This window comes from Coregonus clupeaformis, unplaced genomic scaffold, assembly GCF_020615455.1.
Source record: "Coregonus clupeaformis isolate EN_2021a unplaced genomic scaffold, ASM2061545v1 scaf1938, whole genome shotgun sequence".
NCBI lineage: Eukaryota > Metazoa > Chordata > Actinopteri > Salmoniformes > Salmonidae > Coregonus > Coregonus clupeaformis.
The window spans coordinates 62,932-72,500 of record NW_025535392.1 but is presented as its reverse complement, the minus strand read 5'-3'; the positions used below and the strand labels follow the sequence as shown (position 1 = coordinate 72,500).

General features: G+C 46.2%; 1 pseudogene; it reads right to left on the bottom strand.

Annotated features, from left to right (window-relative positions):
• The window catches only part of LOC123487968, a 15,216-nt pseudogene extending 6,390 nt beyond the window's left edge, over positions 1-8,826 (bottom strand).
• Positions 8,827-9,569: the final 743 nt, after the last annotated feature.

The window sequence follows — 9,569 nt, the reverse complement described above, 5'->3', positions numbered from 1 at the left end:
CACACACTGGGTCAGTTCATATTAACACACACACTGGGTCAGTTCATATTAACACACACGCTGGGTCAGTTCATATTAACACACGCTGGGTCAGTTCATATTAACACACGCTGGGTCAGTTCATATTAACACACACTGGGTCAGTTCATATTCACACACACACTGGGTCAGTTCATATTAACACACACACTGGGTCAGTTCATATTCACACACACACTGGGTCAGTTCATATTCACACACACACTGGGTCAGTTCATATTCACACACACTGGGTCAGTTCATATTCACACACACTGGGTCAGTTCATATTCACACACACACTGGGTCAGTTCATATTAACACACGCTGGGTCAGTTCATATTAACACACGCTGGGTCAGTTCATATTAACACACGCTGGGTCAGTTCATATTAACACACCCTGGGTCAGTTCATATTAACACACGCTGGGTCAGTTCATATTAGCACACACACTGGGTCAGTTCATATTCACACACTGGGTCAGTTCATATCCACACGCTGGGTCAGTTCATATTCACACCCTGGGTCAGTTCATATTAACACACTGGGTCAGTTCATATTAACACACACTGGGTCAGTTCATATTAACACACACTGGATCAGTCTATAATATACAGTTGAAGTCAGAAGTTTACATTCACTTAGATTGGAGTCATTAAAACTTGTTTTTCAACCACTCCACACATTTCTTGTTAACAAACTATAGTTTTGGCAAGTCGGTTAGGACATCTACTTTGTGCATGACAAGTAATTTTTCCAACAATTGTTTACAGACAGATTATTTCACTTATAATTCACTGTATCACAATTCCAGTGGGTCAGAAGTTTACATACACTAAGTTGACTGTGCCTTTAAACAGCTTGGAAAATTCCAGAAAATGATGTCATGGCTTTAGAAGCTTCTGATAGGCTAATTGACATTATTTGAGTCAATTGGAGGTGTACCTGTGGATGTATTTCAAGGTCTACCTTCAAACTCAGTGCCTCTTTGCTTGACATCATGGGAAAATCAAAAGAAATCAGCCAAGACCTCAGAAAATAAATGGTAGACCTCCACAAGTCTGGTTCATCCTTGGGAGCAATTTCCAAATGCCTGAAGGTACCACGTTCATCTGTACAAACAATAGTACGCAAGTATAAACACCATGGGACCATGCAGCCGTCATACCGCTCAGGAAGGAGATGCGTTCTGTCTCCAAGAGATGAACGTACTTTGGTGCGAAAAGTGCAAATCAATCCCAGAACAACAGCAAAGGACCTTGTGAAGATGCTGGAGGAAACAGGTACAAAAGTATCTATATCCACAGTAAAACAAGTCCTATATCGACATAACCTGAAAGGCCGCTCAGCAAGGAAGAAGCCACTGCTCCAAAACCGCCATAAAAAACCCAGACTATGGTTTGCAACTGCACACGGGGACAAAGATCGTACTTTTTGGAGAAATGTCCTCTGGTCTGATGAAACAAAAATAGAACTGTTTGGCCAAATGACCAAGGAAAAAGGGGTTGGCTTGCAAGCCGAAGAACACCATCCCAACCGTGAAGCACGGGGGTGGCAGCATCATGCTGTGGGGGTGCTTTGCTGCAGGAGGGACTGGTGCACTTCACAAAATAGACGGCATCATGAGGAAGGAAAATTATGTGGATATATTGAAGCAACATGTCAAGACATCAGTCAGGAAGTTAAAGCTTGGTCACAAATGGGTCTTCCAAATGGACAATGACCCCAAGCATACTTCCAAAGTTGTGGCAAAATGGCTTAAGGACAACAAAGTCAAGGTATTGGAGTGGCCATCACAAAGCCCTGACCTCAATCCTATAGAAAATATGTGGGCAGAACTGAAAAAGCGTGTGAGAGCAAGGAGGCCTACAAACCTGACTCAGTTACACCAGCTCTGTCAGGAGGAATGGGCCAAAATCCACCCAACTTATTGTGGGAAGCTTGTGGAAGGCTACCCGAAACGTTTGACCCAAGTTAAACAATTTAAAAGGCAATGCTACCAAATACTAGTTGAGTGTATGTAAACGTTTGACCCACTGGGAATGTGATGAAAGAAATAAAAGCTGAAATAAATCATTCTCTCTACTATTATTCTGACATTTCACATTCTTGAAAATAAAGTGGTGATCCTAACTGACCTAAGACAGGGAATTTTTACTAGGATTAAATGTCAGGAATTGTGAAAATCTGAGTTTAAATGTATTTGTTTAAGGTGTATGTAAACTTCCAACTTCAACTGTGTGTGTATATATATATATATATATATATATATATATATATATATATATAAAATATATATATATATATATAATATATGAATGACGGACCCAGTGTGTATATATAGTATAGACTGACTCAGTGTGTGTGTGTGTGTGTGTGATATATATACACACACACACACACATTGGTCAGTATAACACACACACACACACTTGTGTTGGAGGCTGTAGCAGTCACATACAGAGAACTCATCCCCGGTGATTCTCTTACCTTTGAGACAGGCTGCTCTCATGAAGAACTCACACACCGCAGCCCCGGACTCTGCACAAACACAACCACAGGGCAAGGAGTTACAATACAATACAAAACAATACATAGCTCTAATACACCGCCGCAGCCCCGGACTCTGCACAACCACAGGGCAAGGAGTTACAATACAATACATAGCCCCAATACACCGCCGCAGCCCCGGACTCTGCACAACCACAGGGCAAGGAGTTACAATACAATACAAAACAATACATAGCCCCAATACACCGCCGCAGCCCCGGACTCTGCACAACCACAACCACAGGGCAAGGAGTTACAATACAATACAAAACAATACATAGCTCTAATACACCGCCGCAGCCCCGGACTCTGCACAACCACAACCACAGGGCAAGGAGTTACAATACAATACAAAACAATACATAGCTCTAATAAACCGCCGCAGCCCCGGACTCTGCCCAACCACAGGGCAAGGAGTTACAATACAATACAAAACAATACATAGCTCTAATACACCGCAGCCCCGGACTCTGCACAACCACAACCACAGGGCAAGGAGTTACAATACAATACAAAACAATACATAGCCCCAATACACCGCCGCAGCCCCGGACTCTGCACAACCACAACCACAGGGCAAGGAGTTACAATACAATACAAAACAATACATAGCCCCAATACACCACCGCAGCCCCGGACTCTGCACAACCACAGGGCAAGGAGTTACAATACAATACATAGCCCCAATACACCACCGCAGCCCCGGACTCTGCACAACCACAGGGCAAGGAGTTACAATACAATACAAAACAATACATAGCCCCAATACACCGCCGCAGCCCCGGACTCTGCCCAACCACAACCACAGGGCAAGGAGTTACAATACAATACAAAACAATACATAGCTCTAATACACCGCCGCAGCCCCGGACTCTGCACAACCACAGGGCAAGGAGTTACAATACAATACAAAACAATACATAGCTCTAATACACCGCCGCAGCCCTGGACTCTGCACAACCACAGGGCAAGGAGTTACACTACAATACAAAACAATACATAGCCCCAATACACCGCCGCAGCCCCGGACTCTGCACAACCACAACCACAGGGCAAGGAGTTACAATACAATACAAAACAATACATAGCCCCAATACACCGCCGCAGCCCCGGACTCTGCCCAACCACAGGGCAAGGAGTTACAATACAATACAAAACAATACATAGCTCTAATACACCGCCGCGGCCCCGGACTCTGCACAACCACAACCCCAGGGCAAGGAGTTACAATACAATACAAAACAATACATAGCCCTAATACACCGCCGCAGCCCCGGACTCTGCACAACCACAACCACAGGGCAAGGGAGTTACAATACAATACAAAACAATACATAGCTCTAATACACCACCGCAGCCCCGGACTCTGCACAACCACAACCACAGGGCAAGGAGTTACAATACAATACAAAACAATACATAGCTCTAATACACCGCCGCAGCCCTGGACTCTGCACAACCACAACCACAGGGCAAGGAGTTACAACACAATACAAAACAATACATAGCTCTAATACACCGCCGCAGCCCTGGACTCTGCACAACCACAACCACAGGGCAAGGAGTTACAATACAATACAAAACAATACATAGCTCTAATACACCGCCGCAGCCCTGGACTCTGCACAACCACAACCACAGGGCAAGGAGTTACAATACAATACAAAACAATACATAGCTCTAATACACCGCCGCAGCCCTGGACTCTGCACAACCACAACCACAGGGCAAGGAGTTACAATACAATACAAAACAATACATAGCTCTAATACACCACCGCAGCCCCGGACTCTGCACAACCACAACCACAGGGCAAGGAGTTACAATACAATACAAAACAATACATAGCTCTAATACACCGCCGCAGCCCCGGACTCTGCACAACCACAACCACAGGGCAAGGAGTTACAATACAATACAAACAATACATAGCTCTAATACACCACCGCAGCCCCGGACTCTGCACAACCACAACCACAGGGCAAGGAGTTACAATACAATACAAAACAATACATAGCTCTAATACACCGCCGCAGCCCCGGACTCTGCACAACCACAACCACAGGGCAAGGAGTTACAATACAATACAAAACAATACATAGCCCTAATACACCGCCGCAGCCCCGGACTCTGCACAACCACAACCACAGGGCAAGGAGTTACAATACAATACAAAACAATACATAGCTCTAATACACCACCGCAGCCCCGGACTCTGCACAACCACAACCACAGGGCAAGGAGTTACAATACAATACAAAACAATACATAGCCCCAATACACCACCGCAGCCCTGGACTCTGCACAACCACAACCACAGGGCAAGGAGTTACAATACAATACAAAACAATACATAGCTCTAATACACCACCGCAGCCCCGGACTCTGCACAACCACAACCACAGGGCAAGGAGTTACAATACAATACAAAACAATACATAGCCCCAATACACCACCGCAGCCCTGGACTCTGCACAACCACAACCACAGGGCAAGGAGTTACAATACAATACAAAACAATACATAGCCCTAATACACCGCCGCAGCCCCGGACTCTGCACAACCACAACCACAGGGCAAGGAGTTACAATACAATACAAAACAATACATAGCCCTAATACACCGCAGCCCCGGACTCTGCACAACCACAGGGCAAGGAGTTACAATACAATACAAAACAATACATAGCCCCAATACACCACCGCAGCCCCGGACTCTGCACAACCACAACCACAGGGCAAGGAGTTACAATACAATACAAAACAATACATAGCTCTAATACACCACCGCAGCCCTGGACTCTGCACAACCACAACCACAGGGCAAGGAGTTACAATACAATACAAAACAATACATAGCCCTAATACACCGCAGCCCCGGACTCTGCACAACCACAGGGCAAGGAGTTACAATACAATACAAAACAATACATAGCCCCAATACACCGCCGCAGCCCCGGACTCTGCACAACCACAACCACAGGGCAAGGAGTTACAATACAATACAAAACAATACATAGCTCTAATACACCACCGCAGCCCCGGACTCTGCACAACCACAACCACAGGGCAAGGAGTTACAATACAATACAAAACAATACATAGCCCCAATACACCACCGCAGCCCTGGACTCTGCACAACCACAACCACAGGGCAAGGAGTTACAATACAATACAAAACAATACATAGCCCTAATACACCGCCGCAGCCCCCGGACTCTGCACAACCACAACCACAGGGCAAGGAGTTACAATACAATACAAAACAATACATAGCCCCAATACACCACCGCAGCCCCGGACTCTGCACAACCACAGGGCAAGGAGTTACAATACAATACAAAACAATACATAGCCCCAATACACCACCGCAGCCCCGGACTCTGCCCAACCACAGGGCAAGGAGTTACAATACAATACAAAACAATACATAGCCCCAATACACCACCGCAGCCCCGGACTCTGCACAACCACAGGGCAAGGAGTTACAATACAATACAAAACAATACATAGCTCTAATACACCGCCGCAGCCCCGGACTCTGCACAACCACAACCACAGGGCAAGGAGTTACAATACAATACAAAACAATACATAGCTCTAATACACCACCGCAGCCCCGGACTCTGCACAACCACAACCACAGGGCAAGGAGTTACAATACAATACAAAACAATACATAGCCCCAATACACCACCGCAGCCCTGGACTCTGCACAACCACAACCACAGGGCAAGGAGTTACAATACAATACAAAACAATACATAGCTCTAATACACCACCGCAGCCCCGGACTCTGCACAACCACAACCACAGGGCAAGGAGTTACAATACAATACAAAACAATACATAGCCCCAATACACCACCGCAGCCCTGGACTCTGCACAACCACAACCACAGGGCAAGGAGTTACAATACAATACAAAACAATACATAGCCCTAATACACCGCCGCAGCCCCGGACTCTGCACAACCACAACCACAGGGCAAGGAGTTACAATACAATACAAAACAATACATAGCCCTAATACACCGCAGCCCCGGACTCTGCACAACCACAGGGCAAGGAGTTACAATACAATACAAAACAATACATAGCCCCAATACACCACCGCAGCCCCGGACTCTGCACAACCACAACCACAGGGCAAGGAGTTACAATACAATACAAAACAATACATAGCTCTAATACACCACCGCAGCCCTGGACTCTGCACAACCACAACCACAGGGCAAGGAGTTACAATACAATACAAAACAATACATAGCCCTAATACACCGCAGCCCCGGACTCTGCACAACCACAGGGCAAGGAGTTACAATACAATACAAAACAATACATAGCCCCAATACACCGCCGCAGCCCCGGACTCTGCACAACCACAACCACAGGGCAAGGAGTTACAATACAATACAAAACAATACATAGCTCTAATACACCACCGCAGCCCCGGACTCTGCACAACCACAACCACAGGGCAAGGAGTTACAATACAATACAAAACAATACATAGCTCTAATACACCACCGCAGCCCCGGACTCTGCACAACCACAACCACAGGGCAAGGAGTTACAATACAATACAAAACAATACATAGCCCCAATACACCACCGCAGCCCTGGACTCTGCACAACCACAACCACAGGGCAAGGAGTTACAATACAATACAAAACAATACATAGCCCTAATACACCGCCGCAGCCCCGGACTCTGCACAACCACAACCACAGGGCAAGGAGTTACAATACAATACAAAACAATACATAGCCCTAATACACCGCAGCCCCGGACTCTGCACAACCACAACCACAGGGCAAGGAGTTACAATACAATACAAAACAATACATAGCCCCAATACACCGCCGCAGCCCCGGACTCTGCACAACCACAGGGCAAGGAGTTACAATACAATACATAACAATACATAGCCCCAATACACCGCCGCAGCCCCGGACTCTGCACAACCACACAGGGCAAGGAGTTACAATACAATACAAAACAATACATAGCCCCAATACACCACCGCAGCCCCGGACTCTGCACAACCACAACCACAGGGCAAGGAGTTACAATACAATACAAAACAATACATAGCTCTAATACACCGCAGCCCCGGACTCTGCACAACCACAGGGCAAGGAGTTACAATACAATACAAAACAATACATAGCCCTAATACACCGCAGCCCCGGACTCTGCACAACCACAACCACAGGGCAAGGAGTTACAATACAATACATAACAATACATAGCCCCAATACACCGCCGCAGCCCCGGACTCTGCACAACCACAGGGCAAGGAGTTACAATACAATACAAAACAATACATAGCCCTAATACACCACCGCGGCCCCGGACTCTGCACAACCACAACCACAGGGCAAGGAGTTACAATACAATACATAACAATACATAGCCCCAATACACCGCCGCAGCCCCGGACTCTGCACAACCACAGGGCAAGGAGTTACAATACAATACAAAACAATACATAGCCCTAATACACCGCAGCCCCGGACTCTGCACAACCACAGGGCAAGGAGTTACAATACAATACAAAACAATACATAGCCCCAATACACCACCGCAGCCCCGGACTCTGCACAACCACAGGGCAAGGAGTTACAATACAATACAAAACAATACATAGCCCCAATACACCACCGCAGCCCCGGACTCTACAAAAAAAAAAACACCCAACTATGAAATCAGTTTAGACGTTAGCTAGCTAGCTAAACTAACTAGCCAAGTTAGCTTAGCTACCTTGCTAAAACTACAATACCTAGCTATCGTTCGCTAACTGGCTAGTAAGTAGCGGCTACTTACTGTCCATCCCGGGGAAGGGGAGAGGCTGCGCCCCCAGCTGCTGCTCCACAGCTATCTCTAGGTCGAACTTGATGTGGTCCACGGTGGCTATCAGGTCCTGCATGTTGGCGGTCTCACTACGCTCCGACCAGACAGAAACAAGCTAGCTAGCCTAGCTTAGCTTAGCTTAGCTAGCAGTCTTAACGGCAGTTGGCGATCAGCTAACCTGCGGAAATCTAGCTAGGTAGCTAATAAATCAACGATTAAGAGGCGTGGGCGCTAGATTGCTTGGCTAGCTGACTGTATATTTGAATGTGTAGAAAATCAACTGTGGAAAAGTTCGTTAACTAAGACAAGTCAGTTTGTCTTGTTGATCTGCCATCTTGTTTCTCCTGCCTCCAGAACGCGCGCTGGTTGAACCCCAACCTTTGACCTGGGGTTAAAAGCCCGAGTAATCGATAATAATATAATAATATGCCATTTAGCAGAGACTTACAGTCATGCGTGCATACATTTTTACGTATGGGTGGTCCCGGGAATCGAACCCACTACCCTGGCGTTACAAGCGCCGTGCTCTACCAATTGAGCTACAGAGGACCATCATCGATCTATGAGCTTGTCTGGATTTGAACTTGCCAGAAGATGCCGACCCTACCATTATGCTTGTTTACACAGAGCTGCACTGGTGTCAGAATGCAATCATTGGTTACATTAAGACACCATGGAGCGGGCTTGAGATATGGGTTGGAAAAGGTAACTCAATGGGATATGCCACCATACTCCAAATGTTACCATTATTCACACTGCTCGTTTTCCTGGAAAACTGCCCTTTTCGTCCTCGTGTTAGCTAGCAAGTAGCCACCGCAGCCATTTTGAAAAGGCAGTATCAGCCAATCGGCTCTTTTGTTGTTCAACACAACATCCATAATGGCTGCTGTGAATACTGCTAGCTAGCACGAGGACGAAAAGGGCAGTTTTCCGGGAAAATTAGCAGTATTTCAATCTTCTCAATGGAGCAGTGTGGATAAAGGTAACATATGGTGTGCAGTGGCATGTCCCGGTCCCTGCATTGAGGTACGTTTTTCTACCCTTATCTTGCGCTGGCTCCACGGAAAAGATCAATAGGCAGGACTCTCTTACAATTAAAAATGTTTTTAATGTTCTTTTGACTATTTTACCCACAAGCCAGCCA